The 26,310-nt window shown below is 58.1% G+C and overlaps 1 pseudogene; it reads right to left on the bottom strand.

The window, feature by feature from the left end:
• Positions 1-3,165: 3,165 nt before the first annotated feature.
• Positions 3,166-26,310, bottom strand: part of LOC135878768 (voltage-dependent L-type calcium channel subunit alpha-1S-like) — a 100,239-nt pseudogene continuing 77,094 nt past the window's right edge.

Below are 26,310 nucleotides of genomic sequence, written 5' to 3' on the forward strand. Positions count from 1 at the left end.
GCACCTCCACACACCCCTCTGCCCTCTGCCCTGCACCCCCCCACCCCTCTGCCCTGCACCTCCACACACACACCACCCCTCTGCCCTGCACCTCCCCCCACCCCTCTGCCCTGCACCTCCACACACACCCCAGCCTTCTGCCCTGCACCTCCCCCCCCCAGCCCTCTGCCCTGAACCCCCCCACACACCCTCCAGCCCTCTGCCCTGACCTCCCCCCAACACCCAGCCTTCTGCCCTGCACCTCCACACACACCCCTCTGCCCTCTGCCCTGCACCTCCCCCCACCCCTCTGCCCTGCACCTCCCCCCACCCCTCTGCCCTGCACCTCCACACACACCCCAGCCTTCTGCCCTGCACCTCCCCCCTCCAGCCCTCTGCCCTGAACCCCCCCACACACACCCTCCAGCCCTCTGCCCTGACCTCCCCCCAACACCCAGCCCTCTGCCCTGCACCTCCACACCCCCCTCTGCCCTGCACCCCCAGCCCTCTGCCCTGCACCTCCACACACCCCTCTGCCCTCTGCCCTGCACCCCCCCACCCCTCTGCCCTGCACCTCCACACACACACCACCCCTCTGCCCTGCACCTCCCCCCACCCCTCTGCCCTGCACCTCCACACACACCCCAGCCTTCTGCCCTGCACCTCCCCCCCCAGCCCTCTGCCCTGAACCCCCCCACACACCCTCCAGCCCTCTGCCCTGACCTCCCCCCAACACCCAGCCTTCTGCCCTGCACCTCCACACACACCCCTCTGCCCTCTGCCCTGCACCTCCACACACACCCCTCTGCCCTGCACCTCCACACACACCCCTCTGCCCTCTGCCCTGCACCCCCCCACACACCCCTCTGCCCTCTGCCCTGCACCCCCCCACCCCTCTGCCCTCTGCCCTGCACCTCCACACACCCCACCCCTCTGCCCTGCACCTCCCCCCAGCCCTCTGCCCTGATTCTCCCCACACACACCCCAGCCCTCTGCCCTGATTCTCCCCACACACACCCCAGCCCTCTGCCCTGATTCTCCCCACACACACCCCAGCCCTCTGCCCTGATTCTCCCCACACACACCCCAGCCTTGTGCCCTGCACCTCCACACACACCCCAGCCTTGTGCCCTGCACCTCCACACACACCCCAGCCTTGTGCCCTGCACCTCCACACACACCCCAGCCTTGTGCCCTGCACCTCCACACTCACACCCAGCCCTCTGCCCTGATCCTCCACACACACACCAGCCTTCTGCCCTGCACTCCCCCCACACCCAGCCTTCTGCCCTGCACCTCCACACACACACCCAGCCTTCTGCCCTGACCTCGAGTCGCCCCGCTCAGCCCGCTGCAGGCCTAGGTGAACAGAACCCCAGGCTGGAAGCGGGCTGAGCAAGCTGGCGGCGTAAGATCAGCATTTTAATTTAATTTTAAAGGAAGCTTCTTAAACATTTCGAAAACCTTGTTTACTTTACATACAACAATAGTTTAGTTATATAATATAGACTTATAGAGAGAGACCTTCTAAAAAACGTTAACATGTATTACCGGCCCACGAAACCTTAAATTAAAGTGAATAAATGAAGACTCGGCCCAGCACTTCTGAAAGGTTGCCGACCCCTGAGCTAATCACAGAGAAGCCACATCCTCGGCTGGCCCAGCTCCATTGACAGCAATGGCACGATGCTGATTTACCCCAGCAGGGACCCCTGCGCTCCCCTCGTCTGACCTTCTGTTTAACCCAGGCTGGAGAATTTCAACCCATTGTTCCTGCCTCAAGCCCCTGCCTTGTGGTTTTTGGAAGGAGCCATCCAGATGCAGCAGTTGTTCTGATTGTTAATTTCCACCCCCACACACTAAGAAGAGGCGCTGTATCTGAGCTAGATTTCACCTAGAGCACTTATTCCTGCTTTGAAACAGAGCGAGGCAGCCCCACTTTTGAACCCAGCCAGGGAAATTTACCACAAAAGGCACCAAATCTCCTCTTTATTGGGCTGATTAGACCACACGTGTGATTTTACTCAGCGGCCGGAAATGCCACCTGTCCTGGGCGAAGACAGTGCGACACGGGAGATTGACCCAGGGCTTACGTGGTGAGCCGGCCCCTTAGGGCACGGACCTTCTTTCTGTCCTGGGCTGGCACAGCCCCGAGCATCACGCCGGGGGCTCCTAGGCACTAGGGTAATAGCAATAATAAATCACCACAGGGCAAGCTGCCCCTCCCAGCTCAGGGTCCAAGCCAAGGGCAGGCTCAGGCCGAGGCTCCTGGGACAGAGGAAGGGATGCCGTGTCAGAGGAAGGGTGGGCTCGTGGTTAAGGCTCTGGCCGGGACTCAGATGTGGGGTCAGTTCCCACGTTGGCCACAGACTCCCCCTGTGACCTTCGGCCAGTCACGCCGGCGTTGGTTTGCAAAGGCTCACGTGACAATGAGAGGCGAGGCCTCCCGGCACGTCACAGGGAGCGAGATAAATAGTGAGAATCTCCCCCTTCCCCTCGCTGGGCCTCGTCCCCCATCTGTAGCAGGTGCCTTGTCTAGATGGCAAGGGCCGGCTCTGGCTATGTATGTTCAGCCCCACAGTTGGAAAGTGGCCGCTCATTCGGCAGGCCTGACTGGAGACACCTGGGGGGCTGGTGTTCAGAGGGACGGGCACCCACGCCTCCCGCTGGCGTTGGCTGGAGCTGCGGGTGCTCAGCACTGCTGGAAAGCAGGCCCCCAAGGGTCTCCGCTGGCCCCCCTCTGATCGAAGACCAGAGCACTGAAGGACAGAGCGGAGCAGCGCGATCGCAGTGCCAGGGATTTAATGACCCGTCCGGCGCACACGTTACAGCTCTTGAGAGGGCAGGGGGCGCACCTTGCCCACACAGCACCAGACACCCCTGTAGGAAATGCCCCCGGAGTTCAGGCCCTCACCGCTCCTCCCCAAACAGCCCGGCGAGTCCTCCTCTGGCTCCCATCTGCCTGGCCCGGGGCAGAGAGCAACCAGTCAAGGCTGTGCGTGGGAGGAGATGGCGCTGTGTTTCCATGGTAACCCTCTCAAAGCCCACAAACGGGCAGCACCTCCCGGCTGGCACCGTTGGCGAGGGGGATCCTCGGCAGCGTCTCACAGGCAGGGCTGGAGATGGCCTCTGGGAGCCAGGCGTGCCGGGCCCAGGGGAGCTATGCAGGGACGTGGCCAACGCGTGTCAGTGGGTGGAACCGGCCTCTGCTCCCTCCGGGCTTTCCCTTCCCCTCAGCAGCTCGGCCACGACCTCTTCCATCAGCACCATCTCCAGCTGGCAGGTGGCAGCCACCTCGGCTCTCATGGCCGTCACAAAGGATGGGTCGCGGGCCAGAGCGCCCAGGCCCCTGGAGAGCAGAGCCTGCAGCAGAAGAAAGGGATCAGCATAGCCTGGCTGCTCGGGCTGTGAAGAAACGACCTCTGGGCTCTGTGCAGCTGATGCCTGCGCTTCCCAGCTTAGCACAAACCCGTGGAGCTGGGAATGTTCACACTCGGGAGCAAACCGGGCCTAGAGCAAAGTGTGAGCAGATGCTCGGCAAATTCCCCATATGCAGCTCCGCCGGTGCGCCTCAATCCCGACCCACAGCCCCTGCTATCCCAGCCCTGGGCTCGCCCCAGCTCCACCGGAGCCCCTCAATCCCGACCCACAGCCCCTGCTATCCCAGCCCTGGGCTCCCCCCAGCTCCACCGGTGCCTCGCAATCCCGACCTGTAACCCCCTGCTATCCCAGCCCTGGGACCCTGGACTCCCCCCCCACCCCCCCCGGCTCCACCAGTGCCCCGCAATTCCGACCCACAGCCCCTGCTATCCCAGCCCTGGGCTCCCTCCAGCTCCACCGGTGCCCCTCAATCCCGACCCACAGCCTCTGCTATCCCAGCCTTGGGCTCCTCACACACACAGCTCCGCTGGTGCTCCTCACTCCCAACCCACAGCCCCCTTCCTGTGTCTATCCCACAGCTGGCTTTCTGCCTGTCTTACCGCTGTGCCAGCACCATTGCTGATCTCTGCTTTCACCCCATTCCGATCCCTCCAAGTCCCCCCATTGCCCCTACTTTACCACCCCATAGATGACCTTCGACCCCTCTAACTGGGGATGAACTCTGCTCCCATCCCATCCGTAGGCTCAGGGCTGGCAACTCCCCACATCCCATCCTGCCTCTGCCCCCGCCCCCTGGCCTCACCCCATCCCACTCCAGGAGCTGTGGCCTCTCTCCTCCTTTCACCGCTCCCCCAGGAACAGTCTCTCCAGTCCCACCCCAGCCAGTCCCCCTGCTGGGTGCTGCCCCACTGCTACCTCCTGGATGAGTAAGGTGGTGGCTGGGGTGGAGGCAGCAGCGTCTCCCTCCCCGTTCATGTCACTGCCGCCATCCAGCTGGCACTCGGAGGTCAGGTCCGCTCCCCGCTCCTGGGCAGCAGCCTCCTCTCTGGGCAGCTGGGCAGAGAAGGAGCCAAGAGTCACATCCTGGGGGGTGAGCAATACTGAACGTGCTGCAACAGCCTCGACAGGTGGGCGAGGTGGGGGCTGGTCCGTGGAATCGCCCAGGGGCCACCCCCCAGGCTTGCAGAGCAGCTCAGATCCCTCTCGCCCGCCGTGGCGTCCGCTAGCCGCCCGGTGGCACCCCTTTGGAGGAAGAGCGCAGCCTCTTCCGGGGAAATGACTCGGCACTTGGACAGCGCTACCTGCGCCTGCCCTGCTCCACGCCGGGCTCCGGGAACAGCCGGGTGCCCCGGTTAGTTTAAGGAGAGGTGGCGATCATTGGCGATGGTACAGAACCCGAGGGCCAGTCCTGCCTGGCTGGGCACTAGAGCAGGGACCAAGCTCTGAGCTCCAGGATACTGCCCAGTCACTTGAACTTGGCTCCTGTAGAGTCAATGGCCAACTCCCCCAGGCTAGCAACAGCCCCGTCCATAGCCCCAGGGGCCTTCTTTCCTCTGGAGCGCAGGGCGGAAGAGGACAGGGGAATGGGCAGAGAAGGGGCAAGGCTACAGAGCCTCATCTCCTTACATAGCGGAGCCGTGATTACCTGGATATAACAAGGCACGACCCCCGCCCCCCAGTGCTCCATTCCCTGGTACGCCCATCCCCACTCCTGGCCACCGGTGGCCCCGGCAGAGGCTCCAGCCCTGTGGGCCGTTCCAGTTCCAGTTGCCATTGGGAAGAGGGCAGGGGTGCCGGAGACGAGGGTCTTTGCGCCTGAGCCATTCGGGGGGCTTGTGGCTGGACACCGGGACACCCCCAGCTTCCTCCAGCCCCATGGCCGCGTCTCTGCTGCGGATAGGCCAGGAGTGCAGGCTCCGTTCTGCTTCCCAGGGGCCAACCAGGCTGGGGCGGACGCAGCGCACGAGGCAGATGCCAAGCTGGGATCTCCTGCTAGCTGGCCCCAGGGGACCCGGCGCCTCTAGTGCACAGTTGTCTTGGCCAGCCCAAAGTGGGAGGGGGACTAGCCTCCCCCTGCCGCAGATGAGCCAAATGATATCCCAGCACCATTTACCTGCAGCTCCAATCCCGGGCATCCGCCGACACTGGCTGCACGCCTCCTGTCCAGCCACCGCTGCCGCTTCTCCAGGCGGAAGGAGCGGTTGTGGCCTGAGGGGAAGGGAACGGGGGCATCACGTGGGGAGCCCACGGGAAGGGCACTGCTGTGGCCCTGAGGCATAGGGGGTGCCAGCTGGGAAGGGGCTGACTAGTGCGGGGGCTGGGGAAGCAGAGCTGGTGCACTTGGAGGTCCTGTGCACATGCCCCAGCCAGCCCTGGGCCAGCCCCCTCCCCGGCAAACCCCCGAGAGAGGCAGAGGGAACCGGATGCGCCCCTTGCTCACAGGGAAAGAGCTGAGCACGGGCCTTCCCTCGGCCTTACACCCAGCCCGCCCCTGCCCCCGGCGAGGCCTGCACATGGGGATGGGAAAACGGAGACCTGGATGAGACCTGGATGACCCCTCCTGGGAACCACGACCTCCTGTCTCTGCCGGCTGAGGGGGAACTCAGCCTGCAGCACCCCAGGAAATTCAGCCTCCTGCTTCACCTCCCCTTGAGGGCCATGGCGCCCTGGGAAAAGGACCCCCCCCCCCCCCGAACTGGCATCCCTAGGGAAGGAGGTTATCTGCATTCGCTGCTGCAGGGAATTCCAGTGTTGGCTTCTCTTTCTATTGCTTAGTTCATCCTTAGGCCATGAAGAGACAGCCCCTGCTCCCCGATAAAAGGGGGCTCACCAGCTGCCTTGGTGAAAAATGGAGTCCCACCCCCACATAAAATGGGGCCCCTCCCTTCCACGCCTTATGGGGTCCCCCCAATAAAAGGGGGGCCTCCCTCCCAACCCTCTGACAAAAGAGGGTCCATCCTCCAGGCAACTTGGTGAAACATGGGGTCCCACCCTATGCCCATCTGGCAAGCTGGGAGTTTCCCCAGGCCATGACCCTGCCCCCCCAGGACACCCCTCCCAGTAAGGCCAGGAAGTGCCCGGTGTGACGATGCTGCAGGTACTGACCCAGGGCAGAGTGTGGCTGTGGCTGTGGCTGGCAGGATGCCGGCAGCATCCTCTCCCTCCGCAGCTCGTCCTCGTACTGCATCCTGTCAGGGACAGGAAAGAGCGTCAGGCTGGCGCAGGGACCACCACCCAGCCACCCCTCCAAGGGCTTCCATTCACAAGCGTCAGTCACCATGCGAGACCCTAACTTCCTCCTGCCCTCTGTCCACCACAGCTCCCTCCTCTACCCCGCATCCTCTTCTTCAGCACCTCTGGGCTCCTCCCCTCCCTCCTCTACCCTCCCTCCTCTTCTTCAGCACCTCTGGCCTCCTCCCCTCCCTCCTCTACCCTCCCTCCTCTTCTTCGGCACCTCTGGTCTCCTCCCCTCCCTCCTCTACCCTCCCTCCTCTTCTTCAGCACCTCTGGCCTCCTCCCCTCCCTCCTCTACCCTCCATGCTCTTCTTCAGCACCTCTGGTCTCCTCCCCTCCCTCCTCTACCCTCCATCCTCTTCTTCAGCACCTCTGGTCTCCTCCCCTCCCTCCTCTACCCTCCATCCTCTTCTTCAGCACCTCTGGTCTCCTCCCCTCCCTCCTCTACCCCGCATCCTCTTCTTCAGCACCTCTGGGCTCCTCCCCTCCCTCCTCTACCCTCCCTCCTCTTCTTCAGCACCTCTGGCCTCCTCCCCTCCCTCCTCTACCCTCCCTCCTCTTCTTCGGCACCTCTGGTCTCCTCCCCTCCCTCCTCTACCCTCCCTCCTCTTCTTCAGCACCTCTGGTCTCCTCCCCTCCCTCCTCTACCCTCCATCCTCTTCTTCAGCACCTCTGGTCTCCTCCCCTCCCTCCTCTACCCTCCATCCTCTTCTTCAGCACCTCTGGTCTCCTCCCCTCCCTCCTCTACCCCCCCATCCTCTTCTTCAGCACCTCTGGCCTCATCCCCTCCCTCCTCTACCCTCCATCCTCTTCTTCAGCACCTCTGGCCTCATCCCCTCCCTCCTCTACCCCCCCCTCCCCTTCTTCAGCACCTCTGGCCTCCTCCCCTCCCTCCTCTACCCTCCATGCTCTTCTTCAGCACCTCTGGTGTCCTCCCCTCCCTCTTCTACTCCCCATCCTCTTCTTCAGCACCTCTGGCCACATCCCCTCCCTCCTCTACCCTCCATCCCCTTCTTCAGCACCTCTGGGCTCCTCCCCTCCCTCCTCTACCCTCCATCCTCTTCTTCAGCACCTCTGGCCTCATCCCCTCCCTCCTCTACCCTCCATCCTCTTCTTCAGCACCTCTGGTCTCATCCCCTCCCTCCTCTACCCTCCATCCCCTTCTTCAGCACCCCTGGTCTCATCCCCTCCCTCCTCTACCCTCCATCCCCTTCTTCAGCACCTCTGGTCTCCTCCCCTCCCTCCTCTACCCTCCATCCCCTTCTTCAGCACCTCTGGTCTCATCCCCTCCCTCCTTTACCCTCCATCCCCTTCTTTAGCACCTCTGGGCTCCTCCCCTCCCTCCTCTACCCTCCCTCCTCTTCTTCAGCACCTCTGGGCTCCTCCCCTCCTTCCTCTACCCTCCCTCCTCTTCTTCAGCACCTCTGGCCTCATCCCCTCCCTCCTCTACCCTCCCTCCTCTTCTTCAGCACCTCTGGGCTCCTCCCCTCCCTCCTCTACCCTCCATCCTCTTCTTCAGCACCTCTGGGCTCATCTCCTCCCCGCCATAATCACCCCCCACCCAATCATATTAATAAAAACAGCACAAACACCACTTGTATTAGAGAGAGAACCAATGACTGGACAGACAGACACTCTAGGTACTGGATGGATGGATGGATGGATGTGTAAGATGGACAGATGGATGGATACATGATGGAAGGGTCTGTCTCGGGATAGATAGATAGATAGATGAGGTGAATGGGGACAGACAGGACAGCATCACTAAGTGTGAAGAAGGAGAGGTGACTTACCCTGGGTTCTTTTGGCACCTTAGAGACTAACAAATTTATTTGGGCATAAGCTTTCGTGGGCTAGAACCCACTTCATCAGATGCATGAAGTGAAAAAAAGTAGGCAGGTATAAATATACAGCACATGAAAAGATGGGAGTTGCCTTACCAAGTGGGGGGTCAGTGCTAACGAGGCCAATTCAATTAGGGTGAATGTGGCCCATTCCCAACAGAGGACAAGAAGGGGTGAATATCAACAGGGGTGAACACAGACTAACATGGCTACCCCTCTGAAACCTGGGTTCTTTGAGATGTTCTGGCCCGATGGGTGCTCCACCACAGGATGTGCATGCGGAGACGGCAGTCGTGCTGGCAGGCCTGCACAGAGTCACACCTTGTACTCTGAAGGAGGGAAACGGGGCGACGTATCTGCAGCGGAGGGGAAGGAGGCCGGGAAGGTGGAGCACCCATAGGAACAAAGCATCTCGAAGAACTCAAGTTATGTAAGGTAAGTCACCGTCCCTTCTTCGTCGAGCGTATGTCCCTGTGGCGCCCCACTGCAGGGCACTCCAGAGCAGTAACTCAGAGAGGAGGGGCATGCCACAGAGGTGAGTCAAGGACTGTTCGGAGAACGATATCACCAAAGGCAGCGTCCTCTCTGGAAGCAGGGGACATGGCACATGCTTGGCACAGGGCTGGCAGAAGACCAGTCGCAGTCCTGCAGATTTCTGCTATGGGAACGTACTGGATGTGGACTGAGTTCCAGTGGAATGTGCTGTCACCGTGGGGGGCGGGGGGGACGCACCCCCATTCTGTCATAACAGGTTAAAATACAACCTGCAACACACAGACAACCCCTGTATGGACTAGGAACAGGTTGGCCCTTCATTCATTCTGTTAGCAACACAAGTAGCCTGGGAGAGGCCCTCAAGGACCTAGTCCTGTCCACAGAGAAGGCAAGGGCCCATCAAACATCCAGCGAATGAAGGCTTGAGACCTCTCTGGAGGCCTGAGGATGTGGGTAGAACACTGGCAGGCGAATCTCCTGGTTAATGTGATCTTCCAAGGAGACCTTAGGAAGAAAATAGGGCTGGGGACACAGTAGAACCTTGTCCCTATGAAAGGGTGGGATATGGTGTGTCAGCCAGGAGTGCCCCCCGCTCTCCAATTCGTCTTGCTGAAGTAATGGCGCCCAGGAATGAAATTTTGAAGGCGATATGGAGGAGAGAGCAGGTGGTCGTTGGTTCAAAGGAGACTTTCCTTGGAGCATTAAGAAGCAGGTTGAGGTCCCACTGGGTCCCAAACAGGAGGAAACCAATTGTATAGAGCCTGGAGGAATCTGGCTGTGACAGGGTGGGCAAAAACCGAGAAGCCCTGGATGGGTGACTGGAAAACTGTGAGAGCAGCCACCTGCACTCTAACAAAGCTCACGGAGAGACCCTGTATCTTTAATTCCAGCTGGCGGTCAAGTAGTTTGGAAAGGGAAACTTCTAGGGCTTGGGAAGAAGAAAGAGAGCATCAAGAGTGAAAGTGTTTCCATTCCGGAGATAAGTCTTGCCGGTACTGGGCCATCTGCCAAACGAACTGACTGAACTGCAGCCAAATGAGTTAACTCCATGGTCGAGAGAACCATTCGGGAGCCAGGCCCTGGGGTTCAGAGAGGACGTATCTGTCATGAGGATCTTTGATGGTGTGCGATGCAAGAATGGGGTTCCCACACCGACCCTATGTGGGTCTTTCTGTCATGTAAGGGAATCCAACACCTTCTGAGGCACCGTGACCCCTTTGGACAGGTGGTGTCTGTCTGGGATATTTACTGTTCTAAACCACATCCTGGAGACATCTGAGATGGAGTCTCACATAGGAAGTCATGAACGTGCAGGAGGATGTATGTCCCAAGAGTGGAAGACGAGCCCTCATGATTGTTTATGGGCTGAACTGTAGCACCAAGATTAGGCCAGGTAGGGTGGAAGATGTCTCCCAGAATAGATAGGCTCTTGCTGTTGTGGGCTCGAGTGGCTCCTATGCAGTTTATCCTTTACACTGGAGTTAGTATCAATTTTTTGTGATTGATGCGAAGTCCTAGTTAACGCCTTGGCCATGGCTGGTTGGACCTCTTGGAGTGATCAACCCCTGATCAACCAGGTGTCCAAATATGGGAATACCAAGATCCCCCATTGACAGAGACCAGCTACTACTGCCAAGAGGAACTTCGTAAACACCCTCGGCACCGTGGAGAGTCCGGAGGGGAGAACTTGATGTTGATCGTGGTCCAATTACAAGGCAAAGCAAACACTTGTGGTGATGGGCGTCCTGTAGGTCGTGGGCGACGAGCCCGTGTCCTGGATCCAACAATGGGAGAATGGGAGCGAGTGTCACCATGCTGAACTGTTGTGCTAGAACTTAGTTGCTCAAGTTTCTGAGGTCAAGAATCGGCCTCCCGCCTCCGTCTCTCGCGGGAACTAGGAAGTAGTTGGAATAGAATCCTTTCCTGATGGATGCTGTTGGAACCAGCTTGATTGGCCCCAGGAGGAGGAAGGATGGGACCTCCACAACACTGGACTGAAACCGGTCTCTTTGGTCTTGTGGCAGATGTTCAATGAAGTGTGTACGTTCTGAGTATGTGGTAAAGTCCCATTTCACCACCCAGGCCCGAAATTGCCACTACGGAATTGAAGAGCAGCTGGTGAGTTGCTTTCTGCCCCATACGTCCAGTCTCCTGGATTCATTGTCTATTGGAGAGGGTCTAGATCGAGTCTGACGGCTCCTTTCATTGGCTGCTAAGGAATTAGTGCGAGGGTGGGAAAAGAAGTGCTCCCTCCCCTTTGGTGGGATGTAGTACTTCTTATCAGATCTCTCTCAGGTGGGAGGAATTGTGCTGGGGATAGCAATGCCTCATTAACGGGGGGAGCAATCTTTCCTTGGGGATTGATATTCACCAAAGAATGTTATGACTCCTGGACTTCCTCTAGCGGGATTTGGAGAGAGTCTGCCAGCCTCTTCATGAGTTCCTGGAATGTTTCGAACTCATCAGCAGAGGAGGGCTGGGGTGGCGTTACCGCCTCGGCCACAGATGAAGAGGACTCAGCTGAAGGAGGTGAGACCTCCTCAGGTGGAGGCTCTGACTCCTGCTGTGTATTGTCCGGTACCGAAGACGTGCATGGTACTGGGAGAGAGACAGCTGCTTGCCATGGATGGCATGGGACCAGTGGGTGCCTGTAATCTCTTCTTGGCATCCTGTGGAACTGGTCACCAAAATGGCCCCCAGGACTCCTATTGATGGGGGGGAGGAACAGGGAGAGTGTCCCCAATGACAGTTATCGTCTCTGGGTCTGTGAGACCTGGCGGGTTCTCTAGGGTCCTCCTTGGTACAGGGACCCTTGGCAGCCGGATGGTATGGCACCAGGAAGGATTCCTGTACCGAGACCTGAGAGGCTACTTGATGGCTCAGGTAATGTGGCGGATGCTGACTGCTGGAGGCTTGGGTGGGTTTTGGCCTGCAGGTGCCTGGGCTGTACCGGTGAGGAGGCTCTGACGGATCCCATAGCAATGGCGTCAGGCTCATCTGAAATGATGAGATCTTCAGATAACTGAAACCTGGAAGGAGCTGGAGGGCACTGACAGCCGCTGACAGCCAGAGGTGAAAATGTGGACCTTGAGATGGAGACTGCTGCAGTACTGAGGCGGATGCAGGGTCCTGTATCACTTCAGAGCTGGGGTCAGAAGCCGATGCCAAGGGATGTGCGGTAGCCCCATGCGGATCATGGTGCCACGGAGGATCAGGTACATGGTACCGACACCTCGATACCGGACTCAGTCGGAGCCTCTACGGTAACCCTTAATGGACACGAGGGCTCCTGAGAGTGGGTCTTATGAGGTGACCTACCCCTTTTCTCCCTGTCTCTGGATGGGAAGGAGTGCTTTCTCCTCTTCAAAGGCTTTGTCTCCGTGGTCCCAGCTGAGGCTGGGCTGATGCCTGAAGGAGCCAGTGCTAATGCCTGGGGGGAAGCGGACCTCTCCAGAGCTAGAGCATGTCCCATTAACAGGACTGCTAGTCTCGTCTCCCTGTCATTTTGGGGCCTGCCCCCAAACCCCAGACAGATCACACACTTTGAGGGGATGGGGGAGTTCCCCAAACACCGTAGGTAACTCCAATGTCCGTCACTGTGGGGAAAAGACCTGTGGCAAGTCTGGAAGGGCTTAGCCCTTGGGGTGTTAGGCACGACAGATTGATCGGCACAAAGAAAGGTGCAGGAGTAGATGGGGAACCCCCTCTCCCAGAGCACAGAAACGTGCCAGATGAAATACAAATGAAAATAAAATATAGGGCAGGAAAACAAATGAGAAACGAAAATACGCGAGAAAAGTCCCAAGGTGAGAGAAAGGCGGGAAGCAGAACACAGCTACCCGCCGAAAACTCGGTCTCGAGCCACAGGCGGCTGAGAAGGAACTGAATGGCGGTGGGCTCTCGCCTCCCTGTATCCCGTCGCTCGGAGCCGGCGCAGGCCCACCAGCACGACGTCGCAGGCTCCAGTCCAGGACGCACACATCCTACGGTGGAGCACCCACCAGGATGGATAGCGGAAGGACTCATGAGGGCAACCTAGTTATGTTTGTGGGGTAACCCTTGTCCCCCCATTTCGCCGCCCTCCTGTTTCTGTCCCTCCTGTGTTGTTTTGTCCAGGTGTCCGGGCCCCGGGCTAGCACAACGCTGCAGTCTATCGCCCCCTGCTGGCTGGACCATGCGAAGATATTCCTGGGTCTGCTGCTGCTGAGCTACAGGCCTTAAAGCAGTAGCAGCTGATGCGTTCAGATCCGAGGTTCGCCTCCTCAACCAACCCCTGCTGATGACCCTGCCAGGGGCATGTCATGCTTCAATTACAAGCGCTCTGGGCGGTGGCTGTGTCTTTTCTGCACTCTCTGGAGCTGTCTAACTACATAACATCACCGCCAGGGCCAGAGGGAGCGAAGAAGTGTTTGGGAAACCGAAAGCCACATGCAGATGGGCACAACTGGGTTCAGGCCAAAGGAGTCACGCTGCTTATGCCAGCCCTGGGGCCAGCCCAAGGTCCTTGCAGCGTCCATATGGATAACAGTCACAGGGGCAGCCTTGGAGGGGCAGTCTGCCAGCAGGCGCCATTCATTACACCTACAGCTGTCCGGGGCTTCACAAAAGCTGTACATCTGCGCACAGAACTAGTCTCAGTGACCAGAGCTTTAGCCTGGGCGCCTGAAATCACGCGGCCCGATTCGAAGTGGGGCTGAGCCGCCCCCGGTGTCAGAGCAGCTCTGCTCGCTGCTGCTCTAAATCGCTCTCTGCTCTGTTCGAGACTCTAAAGTGCCCCACCAATAATCTGGGGCCACATCTTCCTCTGGGGTAAAACAGCCTGGCAGCTGCACCGTGCCTGTTGCTGGGATTAGTCTGACATCTGCTGGTGTAAACAGGATCTGCGCCGGCTGTACTGGGATAGTCGCTTTCAAAGGCACTGTGCTCAGGGCCAGCTCCAGGCACCAGCTTACCAAGCAGGTGCTTGGGGCGGCCACTTCGGAGAGGGGCGGCACGTCCAGCTATTCGGCGGCAATTCGGTGGACGGTCCCTCACTCCTGCTCGGAGCCAAGGACCTCCCGCCGAATTGCCACCGCAGATTGCAATCGCGATTGCGATCGCGGCTTTTTTTGTTTTTGTTTTTGTTTGGCTGCTTGGGGCGGCCAAAACCCTGGAGCCGGCCCTGACTGTGCTCCCACTTTTTTTAAGAGGCGCTGTATTCTCCTTAACCCCGCGTGTGCCCTATGGGAAGCACAGTGTAGAACAGCGGTTCTCAACCCGTGGCCCGCGTAGGGTGACCAGATGTCCCGATTTTATAGGGACAGTCCCGATTTTTGGGTCTCTTTCTTATATAGGCTCCTATTACCCCCCACCCTCCGTCCCGATTTTTCACACTTGCTGTCTGGTCACCCTAGGCGGGCCGCATGCGGCCCAATTAGTACACAGCTGCGGCCCGCTCAGCTGTGTGATAGAGGCCGCAAGGCGGGCCCTGGGACCAGGCAACTAGCTACCTCGTGGCAGGGTCCAGGCAGACGGCTGCTGCTGGGCCCTGTACAGTGGGGTCCTGGTAGGGTCTGGAGTCAGGGTCCTGGCTGCCCCCCAGCCCCACACAGTGGGGGTTGGGGTTAGGGGTCCCCGCACAGCAGTGTCCAGGTTGGGGTCCCTGCCCCACACCCCACATCCAATTCTCCGCTTCTGCCCCCACTCTGTGGAGGGGTCTGTGGGCGGAGGGCACTGAGCATAGGGGTTTGTGGGGGGATTAGATGGGGGGCCCTGTGGTTCTTAGCCTGTGGCCCAGGTAACACTTTGTGGGCCACAATGATAAATAGGTTGAGAACCACTGGTGAAGGGGTGAAGCTGCCTGGCCATGGGGAGGCATGTGCCATGCTCTGTAAATGAGACCTGGGCAATGCAGGCATCTGGTTTTGCCTGAGACCTGAAGGCAGAAACTGCACCCTCCCATGGTTAAAGGGGAGTAAGGTGGCCAGTGTCTGGCCCGACCCACACAAGAGTAAACATATGCACGGGTGCACACTCACATGTGCACGCACGCACAAGCACCCACGGCTGCACCCGGGCTCATAGTCCCCGAGCGCCGAGCTTCCCCCTGCTCCCCAAGTCACAGCAGCCGTGCAGTCGGGTTCCTCTCTTATGGAGACTGCGCCGTTTATACAGACTGCACATTGCCTTGTGGCCCCCACTGCCACACGCCCTGGGGGGCTGTCTCCGACCGCCGAGCATTACCGTGTGGCTGTGTTGCTGTTGTTGGTGTTGGTGTTCCTGTCCGGGGGGAAGTCATCGAGGAAGACAGGGGAGTCCAAGTCTTCACTCCCCACTTCGGTGAACTGCAGGGGTCTCTGGCTGGTCACGTGGGGCTGCAGGGGGCTGTTCCGCTCCATGAAGGAGTCAACATGACCGAACAAGCCACCCGTCCTCTGGAACCAAGAGGGGAGAGGTCAGAGCGGGCCTTGACAGTGGTGCTTCTCGAGGCTTCCCTGCCTGTGGCACATGCTGCCCGAGGCACATGCTGCCCGACGGTCCGGATGGGTTTGGACCCATGGTGAGCCAGCAAAGGCCAGTCATGATGGCTGAATTTAAGATCATGCACAGCAGGGCAGCAGTAATAACAGTCCCAGTTCTTACAGAGCTGTTCTCAAAGCACTTTATAAATAGGGGGGTCAGCTCCTCACTTCACAGTGGGGGAAACTGAGGCACAGAGCAGGGAAGTGAGTTGCCTTAGGTTACCCAGTAGGTCCATGGCAGAGCTGGGAATAGAACCCAGGTCTCCTGAGTTGCAGCCCAGTCCCAGCCCATCCACTAGGCAGCACTGCCTCTCCTACCAGATAAACCCTCCCATACTCACAGGCAGCTCTGAATGTGAGGGATTCCCTGAGGAGTGAGACTGGGCAGGACACTGTCACAGACTGCTGGCAACCTGGGTTGCCATGGTTATCATTACACCACAGCCAATTGGAAGCTCCCAGCATAGTGATTGCAGAGGGAATCTCTGTCAGCAGTGTTCGGTCTGTGCACATAGTTGTGCACCTGGCAGAGGTGCCAATACACACTAGCCAGTCCATCCCAGGAACGAGCACTCTTCCATCACGTTAACTGGTTAATATCCCGCTCTGCAGTCCGGGGGGGGGGGGGGGAGGGGGTCAGTACCATTATCCCCATTGTACAGGGGAGGGGAAGGGACAGCCAGGGAGATAACACCAGTGCTGGGATTAGAACCCAGAGATCCCTGAGCTCAGGTCACCAGCCCACAGCTCCACCTAACACAGGGGTGGGCAGACTATGGCCTGCAGGCCGGATCTGGCCCACCAGCCGCTTTAATCCGGCCCTCAAGTTCCTGCTGGGGAGCGGGGTCTGGGGCTTGCCCCGCTCCAGCCAGGGAGCAGGGTCAGGGGCCGCTCCACGTGGCTCCTGGAAGCAGCAGCATGTCCCCGCTCCTATGCGTAGGGGCAGCCAGGGGACTCCGCTCTGCACACTGCTTCTGCCCCAAGCACTGCCCCTGCAGCTCCCATTGGTCGGGAACCACGGCCAATGGGAGCTGCAGGGGCGGCGCCTGCAGGTGGGGCTGGTCGTGCCTCCACATAGGAGCCAGAGGGGGGACATGTCGCTGCTTCTGGGAGCTGCTTGAGGTAAGTGCCGCCTGGAGCCTGCACTCCTAAGCCCCCCCTCCATGCCCCAACCCACTGCCCCAGCCCTGATACCCCTTCCACGCTCCGAACCCCTCGGTCCCAGCCCAGAGCACCCTCCTACACCCCAAACCCCTCATTCCCAGCCCCACCCCAGAGCCCGCACCCCCAGCCGGAGCTCTCAACACCCCCTGCACCCTACCCCCCCGACCCAGCCCGGAGCCCCCTCCCACATCCTGAACTCCTCATTTCTGGCCCCACCCCGGAGCCCGCACCCCCAGCCAGAGCCCTCACCTCGTCCCGCACCCCAACCCCAATTTCGTGAGCATTCAGGGCCTGCCATACAATTCTATACCCAGATGTGGCCCTCGGGCCAAAAACTTTGCCCACCCTAACGCCTGGGAACAGAGGAGACGGTGACCCAGGACCCACCTAGCCAGTCGGTGACGTGGTTTCCTGTGACTGACACTCTCCTCTGTGATCAGGCCCATCTCCACGGACTGTGGCATCTCCCGTGCTAGTGGCTTTGTGCCCCCCAGCCAACTCACGTGCTCACACAGAGCTGGGTCCTGCCCAAGCGTTTGGCACCAAGCGGCCATGACAATATGACTATGATCTCGGGCATCATCACTCACCCCTGGCACCTGCTGGCTGGCCCCTACCCTGTCTGCAGCAGTCACCTCTCAGTGTGCTAGGCTCTGCATGGGACACAGACAGTGGGGCTGGTATGTGTGGGGTTAGAGGGTGGTACCTCCCACTGTGCTCACCCTGTATATCCCTTCCTCAATCGCTGCCTCCATCATGGCCCTCTCCAGCTCCTCCTCGGCGGTCAGGTCCCCAGAGATCGCTCGGTGTATCTCGGGCGCGGCTTCCTCTTCGATGCTTCTCAGACCAGCCTGGTGGGATGGACAGAGATGGGGAGGTCGCTCACGGGGCTGCTGGTGGCAGGGTGAGCTTTTCCTCACCGGGCAAGGGGAGAAGGAGGCTCAGCAAAGTCCGGTGGCCTGGCAGCTCCAGCTTCCTTCCCCGAACCCTCAGCCCTGGCCCCGCAACTGCCTTCACCGAGCCCAGGCTGCCCTGCCTACTTCCCAAAGGGGGCGCTCTGGTGCCTGCTGGTTCAGCAGCCTCTCCCACGGCGCTAGCTCTGTGCACTGGGTGTGGAGGAAAGGGGGACTTCACACAATGGGGCTGGAGGAGGGTAAACGGGCTGAGCCGTGGGGTGGGGGGTGACTCTCTAGGGCAGCGGCATCTCTGCCCCTCTCGCAGGGCCATGGGGGCTGGCACATCTCACCTTGCACATGTTGGAATTGGATTTAATACCCAGGGACAGATGATCCTACACCCCGCAGGGAGGCCATGGGAAGCCCGAGACATGGCTCCATTCCAGGTTGGACAAGAGAAATGCCCCCATCTCCCCAGGGGAGGAGTCCTCTGTGCTTGGGACATGCCCCCCAGGACCTCTGATGCAGGGAGACTGGACTCCAGTTTGAAACTCTTGCGTGGGGCTGTTCGTTCCATCAGCCAGAACGGGGGGCAGGGAGCGACACGAGCCTCAGACCTTCCCCTTGTCCCTGCCTCTTTGTCCCCATTTCATGGGTGGAGAAACCAAGGCAGACAGGAGGGAAGTGACTTGCCCATGGCTACACGAGTCAGTGGCAGAGCGGGAAAAGAACCCAGGAGTCCTGCTGCTCACCACTGTGCTTACTCCTCTAGAGCGCGCTGCCTCAGTAGAGACTGAGCCTGGGCTCTTGTGGAAGGAGCAGGGCTGCAGGAAGGGTGGTGTGAGGGCACCAGCTCTGAGATTCCATCATGGGAAGCCCTTGAAAGCCCAGACCTCAGTCAAGGCCCCAGTCCAAGCTGTGTGCAGCAGAGACCAACTGCCAGGCCCCGAGGAGGCAGCCTCCAAGCGCTCCCTTAGGCCGGGCTAGCCTCCTCCGTTTCAGGACTGTTCCTCTTAACATGAGGTCCCCTCACTTACACACTGAGACCTGTTTGGGGTCATCCACGGGCTTGCCCATGCAACGTACCCTTTGTGCAGCCCCATTTCCAGTGTTCTAAGGGACAGAGCTTCCACCCACAGACTGTTCCCCTGTCTCCATTTCCCTTTGTTCAGCTCCGTCCCAGTGCTTCCTCTCCAGCCATCCTCGAGAATTCCTCGGCCAGGTGTCGTACCGACACCTTCAAATACTTAGGCCTGCTTCCCACCTTGCCCAGCATATAACAACACCACCACCTAGCTCTTGTGAAGCACTTTTCACGAGGAGATCCCAATGTGCTTTACCACAGAGGTCAGTGTCCCTATCCCAATTTTACAGCTGGGGGAACTGAGGAACAGAGAGGGGAAATGACTTGCCCAGCGGCGCTGGTGGCCGAGCCCGGGTCTCTATCCACTAGGCAATTCTGCCCCCTGAGCCCTGCCCTGCCCTTGTGCAGGAGGGACAAGCTGGCTGCTTTATCCAGGCAAGAGGAGCGGCTGGGATCCCCAGACCTGTTTGCACTGACCTGGATAGCAATGGCGTTCTTTTTGGGCCGATACCCATAATACTCCTCCTGGCGCTTCATGAACTTCCTAAAGTGATCCTGGATGAGGAAGGTCGCGTAGAACTTGCCCACGGTCACCTCATCCTCTGGAGGGGAGAAAGCCAAGTGAGGCCATTAACACTGCCCAGTGGCTATACCCAGCCCCCGTCCGAGTGGTGTGGGGCAGCGGAGGGGGCAGGCAGAGGGTGCCAGGGAGAAATAAGCCAGGGAGCATGGCAAAGACGCACCTCCAATTGGTGGAATGACCTGGTCCAGGAGTTTCATGCTAGTTCTCTTCCAGATCTTCTTGATAATGGCCCTCAGCTCCTCGTTGGCCTGCTCAAAGTTACCTGTGGGGAAACAAACCACCGATCCATTCGTTCCGCCCCGAGGGAACACCGCACACAGCCAATGGCTAAAGGGAAAGCCAAGATGCAGTGGGTGAAATCCATCCTGTCAGCGGTCACCCGCGTGAAGGCCCATCCGTGTTTTCTAGAGCACTCGGGGTTCCCCTCGCAGCTGCGTCTGTGTTCCCACCACTTGCGTTAGGTTCATTCGGGAAAAAAACCACTGTCTCTTGTCATCCTGACTTTGTGGCTCTGTCCTGGCATGGTGCCTGAAGAGTGGGAGGCGGCAGGATGGGATGACACGCCCTGGCCTTGTTGAAACTGGGACAAGCCTAGAAAAATGGGAGGGGTGAGCCTAGGGAGGGGGCTCACTCAGCATGCTGTGATGGCTATCTTGGGCTGTGAGCTTGGGCTTTAACATGCTAAACAGGGAACAGTCTGGCCTGGCTGTGGATGCTACAGGAAACAGCTTTGGTAACATGGGAAGTAGTCAGTGCCCTAAGAGAGGGCTGTTAGGGGTCACCATGTGGACGAGGCTATTGGTTTTTGAGATACGAAACTGTTGCCTTGGCCATTTATGGCCATTAAAAATGCAAGGGCACCTTTTTACAAGTGCTGACCCTGACGGCCTTCCCAGCTTCCATCTAGGGTTGCCAACCCTCCCGGATTGGCCGGGAGTCTCCTGGAATCGGGCTCGATCTCCCAGAGGCTACTGACGCCAATCCGGGAGATTTTAGGCTACTAAAAGTCTGGCAGCGCAGCGGGGCTAAGGTAGGCTCCCTACCTGCCCTGGCTCTGCGCCGCTCCCAAAGGCAGCTGGTAAGACCCTCTAGCTTCTAGGCAGAGAGGCAGCCAGGGAGGGTCTCTACACGCTTCCCCCCACCCTGAGTGCCGACTCTGCAGCTCCCATTGGCTGGGAATTGCAGCCAATGGGAGCTGCGGGGGAGGTGCCTGCAGGCAGGGGCAGCACGCGGAGCAGTCTAGGAGCCGGACATGCCGGGTACTTTCGGGAGTGGCCCGAGGTAAGTGCCGCCCGGCTGGAGCCTGCATCCCAACCTCCTGCCCCAGCCCTGGGCCCCCTCCCAAATGCAAACTCCCTTCCAGAGCCCGCACCCCCTTCTGCACCCCAACCTCCTGCCCCAGGCTCAGCCCACAGCCCCCTTCCACACTCTGAACCCCTCAGCCCCAGCCCAAAGCCTGCACCACCTCCCACACCCCAACCCCCTGCCCCAGCCCAGTGAAAGTGAGTGAGGGTGGAAGAGAGCGAGCAACGGAGGAAGGGGGGATGGAGTGAGAGGGGGGCACCTCAAAGAAGAGGCGGGGCCTCAGGAAGAGGCAGGGCAAGGGTGTTTGGGTTTGTGGGATTAGACAGTTGGCAACCCTACTTCCATCTCAATCCCACCTCCCGAATTTCCCTCTGCCATTTGAAATAGATGGAATTGCGGTTCACCTTCCTGTCTTTACCTGCTGGGTGGTGTCGCTTCCTGCGCTCCGACGGCTGCTGTATCCCCCCCAGAGAAGGAGAGGTTACTCACCTTGTGCAGTAACTGGAGGTCTTCGAGAGGTGTGTCCCTATAGGTGCTCCACTTCAGGTGCGCATGTGCCCCATGCGCCTCTGACTGGATATTTTTGGTAGCCGTTCCCATTCGGCCCATGCATGCCCTCCCAGCAGCCTCCTACCCTGTACCGGGGATAAACAGGGCTGCGCAAGTGAACTGCCCTCAGTTCCTTCTTGACCCTGAAGTCCCGTGAGACAGAACTCCAAAGCAGAGGGGAAGGAGAGTGGGTAGTGGAGCACCCATAACAACACACATCTTGAAGACCTCCAGCTACTGCACAAGGTGAGTAACCGCTCCTTCTTCTACAAGGAGTGTCCCAATGGGTGCTCCACTGCAGTAGCCCCTGAAGGAGGAGGGAACAGTGGAGCTGCCTCTGACCTAGAGGCGTGTACCAGGGCGCAGCGTTCGGGAAAAGTGTGCACCGAGGCCTCGGTTGTCACTCTGCAAATTTCAGCAATGGCTGCATTTTTAAGAGTGCCATGGAGGCAGGCTGGAGAATGGGCTATTCTTCTCGAAGGGGGATGACCATTAGCAGCCTGGTAACGAGCACGAATGTAACTGGGAACCCACTTTGAAAGTCTCTGGGGGGAGACTGTGGATCCTTTGGATCTGTCCACAACTGAGATAAACAGTCTGGGAGACTGTCTAAATGGCTTGGTTCTGTCCAAATAGAAGCTACCGCCCCTCTAACATCCAAGCTGTGGAGGGCAGCTTCCTCTCTAGTCTGGCGTGGTTCTGGGGGAAACACAGGAAGGTGGATAACTTGGTTAATGAGCAAATCAGAGGATATTTTAGGTATGAACTTGGGATGTGGGCCTAACAAAACGTTATCCTTGAAGAAAACAGGGAAGGGGGGCGGGAAATCAGCCATCAATGCTCCTAATTCCCCAGTGCTAATTCCCCAATGCTCCTAATTCCCCAATGCTGCCTCTAAGAATGCCACTTTCGTAGGTAAGTGCACCAGAGAGCACTTAGTGAGCAGCTCAAAGGGAGATTTCATGAGACAGTTCAAATCCCATACGGGAGCAGGCTCTGCGGGAAAAGGTTAACCAATTCCTTGATGAATTTTGCTGTCATGGGATGAGCAAAGCCTGAATGAATCCCTGCACAGGGGAACGTAAGGCTGTCGTAGCTGATGAATGAACTCTGACGGAACTCACAGAAAGAGCTGAATACTTTAAATCCAATAGATAACCAAAAACAGGGGAGAGGGAAGAAGGAACAAGGTCCATTTCTGAAGGTATTTCTAATAGAGATCTTTCTGATGTTTCTAATAGGACCTGTTGGTTCTCTGTCGAACAGGAAACCTCTATCCCCAAAAACCACTGAGGAACCAAGCTCGGAGTCAGCAGATGGCCAGGTTGGGATGGAGAGTCCGACTGGAGTCCTGGGACAGCACATAGGACATGGCTGGAAGCTGCAATGCTGGACAGGAAGTGAAGTGAGTCATGGAAGGGTACCAGACCTGCCTCAGCTCAGCTGGTGCAACTAGACTGACTCTGGCTTTGTCTCGTTTGATCTTGTTCAACACCCTCTGAATCAACGGTGTCAGAGATGTATGGAGTAGGCCCAAGGAATGAGAAAGGTGTCTCCCAACGACTGATGGCCCAGTCCTCCTCTCAAGGAGAATTTCTTGCACTTTCTGTTGGCGGTAATTGCAAAGATGTCTGCTTCTGTAAACCCCAGGTCAGGAATCTCTGTTTGAGGATCTGAGGGTCCAGTTCCCACTCGTAATCGTGGGAGAAATGTCTGCTCAGATCATTGGCCATGGTGCTCTGCATGCCCGGAAGGTAAGCGGCTGTGAGGATGTGACTGGGGCTTGACACCAATTCCATAGCTTTATTGCTTCAGCACAAAGAGAAGGGGATCTCGCCCCTCCCTGAGATTTACGTGGAACATGCAGGTTACATTGTCTGTCATGACCTTCATGGATTGGCCCTTGCTTAAGGGAGTGAAGTGGATTCAGGCATTCCTGACTGCTCCTAATTCTAGGAGGTTGATGTGCAGGAGAGACTCTTGAGACAACCATTTCCCTTGGACAGTGTGTCCCATTAGCTGCACTCCCCATCCCACAAGTGAGGCATCCAAAGTTATGGCGATGGTAGGAGGCGGCTGGGCGATAGGTACTCCTGCACGGACTTTGGACAGGTCCTTCACTTGAGCGAGTGTAGCACGTGATGAGGGCCAGACACCAGATTGTCTTGACTGTTTGTTTGTTCGGGTGATAGACTATTCTGAGCCAACCCTGGAAGCAGCAAGATGTAACCTGGCATGTTGTGTTATGAAAGTACAAGCTGCCATATGAGCCAGCAGTTGGAGGCAATTTCTTGCTGTTGTCAGGGGGTTATTTGAATCTTGGCACTAAGACTCATCAGTATCAGAAATCTGTCGGAAGGAAGGTAAGCTCTGGATCTTAGGGCATTCAGAGATGCTCCTGTGAAGTTTATCTGTTGAACTGGAGTCAAAGTGGACATTACAGATGGCTTCTGTATTGCAGAGAAGACTTTGACATACAATGGTCCTTGAACAGCCAGTTGTCGTGGTAGGAAAGATGATTATTCCCCACCTGTGCACAGCTACTATTGCCAGGACTTTGGAGAAAACACTTGGGGCAGATATGCTTTGTTCTGTCTGCTACCTCCTTAACTACTTAAAATACACCTGTTCTAGTTAATACATTTATTTCTGGTTTACAATAGAACCCAGTCGATGTGATTTCTAATGGGGGGGGGGGGGAAGATGTGCACACCCTCCTCCACACTGAGAGAAGAGGCGAATCTCATATAATTTCGGGTTTGTACTCCAAGGGAGGGTGGACATCTGGGTGCTGTGGCAAGCTCCTTAAGCTGAGCCTTCCCAGAGCGGATCTCTGTCTCTCTGTGCAGATGGGTGTGGCCCTGCCTGTGTGCTGGGCTGGAAAAGACGGGGGAGCCGAGCCCAGCAAGACCAGGTAAAGGGGGGCCCAGGCTGGCAGAATGGTCTGACTCAGTGAAATCCCAGCACAGCAGGTGACATCCCAGGGGGTCCAGCCCGTCACAAAGGTATCAGGAGAGATGCTGCTATGGTGGTACCTAGGGGATCCCTGCACAGATAGCTGAGAATCTGAAGTGGAGTCCTCAGCACAGTCCAGAGGAGGAGCAGACATTGGAGGCGAGGATGGTTCTCCACCTGGGACAGGTGGTACAGGAGAACCCGGGGGTACCGGAGGAAAGTAAGGTCTCAGAGGCCCTGCAGATTTCACTACCGATACCCATGTGGTACCCATTCTGGCTCATCAGACTCCAACAAGTCTTTGGAGAATCTAAAACTTCTGTGGTACTGGGTGAACCTGGACTGGATGGGGCTCTGACGCGACCAGTGTCAGTACCGAGGATGTGGATTGTTCTGGTGGTATCTGTCTAGTCAATAGCGCTGATACTGAAGATGCTGAGCTCGGAGGAACCGATGTTGCTGTCAGGGTCACATGTTTAGGCACCGGAGGTGGTATTGAAAAGTCTGTTTATGCTACAGACTTTTTAGAGGCAGAGCGTTTAGGGTCGTTTCTATAGCAGGATGGAGCCTCAGCGGTGCCCTTCCCGGTGTCAGGACTGGGGCAGCCCAGCCTACTAGTTGGAGCCAGAGCAAGGAGGGACTGGGAACCAGAACCAAGGATCAGAGCTTTAGTCCGGAGCCAAGGGGCAGAACCGGAGTCAGGAAGAAGGAGTCAGAGTCCAGAGCCAGAGTAAACTGGGTTTAAACAGGAATCAGGCTGGGGCAGGGCTGGGAGTGGGCAGAACAAGGCTGGAGCAAGATAGGTCTGGGGTGACTGCAGCTGTGGGCAAAGCATTGAGCAGCCAGTGACCTGCTGCTGCTGCTGGGCTTACAAGCACACTGGCTGGTTCCCTTCAGCCAGTCAGGCGGTCCTGCTGCAGCCCATCTGGGCTTGCTATGCCTGGAGACTAGCTAGTCGCAGGCTCAGCTGCAGGCCCTCATTCCTGACACCTGGGACAGGAGGTCTCTGAAACGGTCAATCTTGACGGTGACTGAGGGTCGTTTGAAGTGGGCCGTCCAGGAGGAGAGCCGGAACTCCGCTTGGGAATTTTAGCAGTGCGCTCTGTCTTCCTACCCGCAAAGTCCGAGGCGAGCGGGGTACGGCGATTGAGGGGCACTGTGCTCACTTGGCTGCGGCTGTACAGGGGGTCTCTTGGGCCTGGACCCTGAGCTGGTTGGACGGCGAGCTCCATCATGAGGATCCTAAGCTGAATCTCCAGGAGTTTTTAGATCTGCTTTGAAAAGCTGAGCAGATCTTGGAGTTGGCTGGAATTGGAGGCGTGTCCCAGACAGCGGATACACTGGGAATGTCCGTCGCTGACCAGGGTCGATTCCCAGCGGGAAAGGCAGCGCTTGCATCCCAGGAAGCCCGGCACACCAGGTTGATGACAATCCCCAAGGCAAACCCCTCAGAAAGGGGGAGGAGGAAAAAAGGGGCTATTAAGCAGAACCTCCCCAAATTAACCGAAGAGGGACAATTATAAAATAAAGGAGAGAGGCAAGTAAACTAAACTAAACCTTGAACTAGGAACTCGAGGCTAAGCTAGAGCAAAGCGGAAGCGGGCAAGCTTGACGCTCTGTCTCAGGCCAGCGGGTAGTTGAGAAGGAATCGAGGGCAATTTGCCTGGGCAGCTCTATATACCCTCAATACGGAGCCCGGGGATGTCTGGAGTGCATGCATGGGACGAACAGGCACTGCTAGTGAACATCTCCAATCAAAGGTGCTCGGGGTGGAGCACCGCCAGGGACACTCCTCAAAGAAGAAGGCAGCATTCTGTGGATGGGTAAAAGGATCCCTACACAACCCTCACCTACCTCACATGGGCGATGTGAGGCTAAATTATAAGGGGCCAAGTTCCCAGCAGGTGTAAACAGGCGTCTCTCCTTTGAAGTCAAGTCATGCTGATTTGCAGCAGCAAAGGATCTGGCCCTCGGTGCCCAGATGAAATGCACCAGGGTAGCCGATATTACTCACGTCTCACGCTGATGGCTGGGGAGGGACCCCTGCATGGGTGGGGCTAGGGAAGCATTCTGGAGGCGGTCTCTATAGATGCACCAGCCAGCGCTATGCTGGCAGGGCAGGGCACCAAAGCAGACAGAGCGTGTCCCTCACCTTCCGTCTTGATCTTGAGGGCTGTCCGCACCAGAGCGAAGAGAGTGGCGTTGAAGGTGACGGTGCCATCGCTGTTCAGAGGCATGTTCATGCACACCAGGCGCTGCACAACAAATGACAACTGCGTTCACCCCCAGCCCGGAGCACACTTCCCACGCACAGGGCCGGCAGCAGACCCCGGCAGGACCG

The sequence above is a fragment of the Emys orbicularis genome, chromosome 4, assembly GCF_028017835.1.
Source record: "Emys orbicularis isolate rEmyOrb1 chromosome 4, rEmyOrb1.hap1, whole genome shotgun sequence".
NCBI classification, from domain to species: domain Eukaryota; kingdom Metazoa; phylum Chordata; order Testudines; family Emydidae; genus Emys; species Emys orbicularis.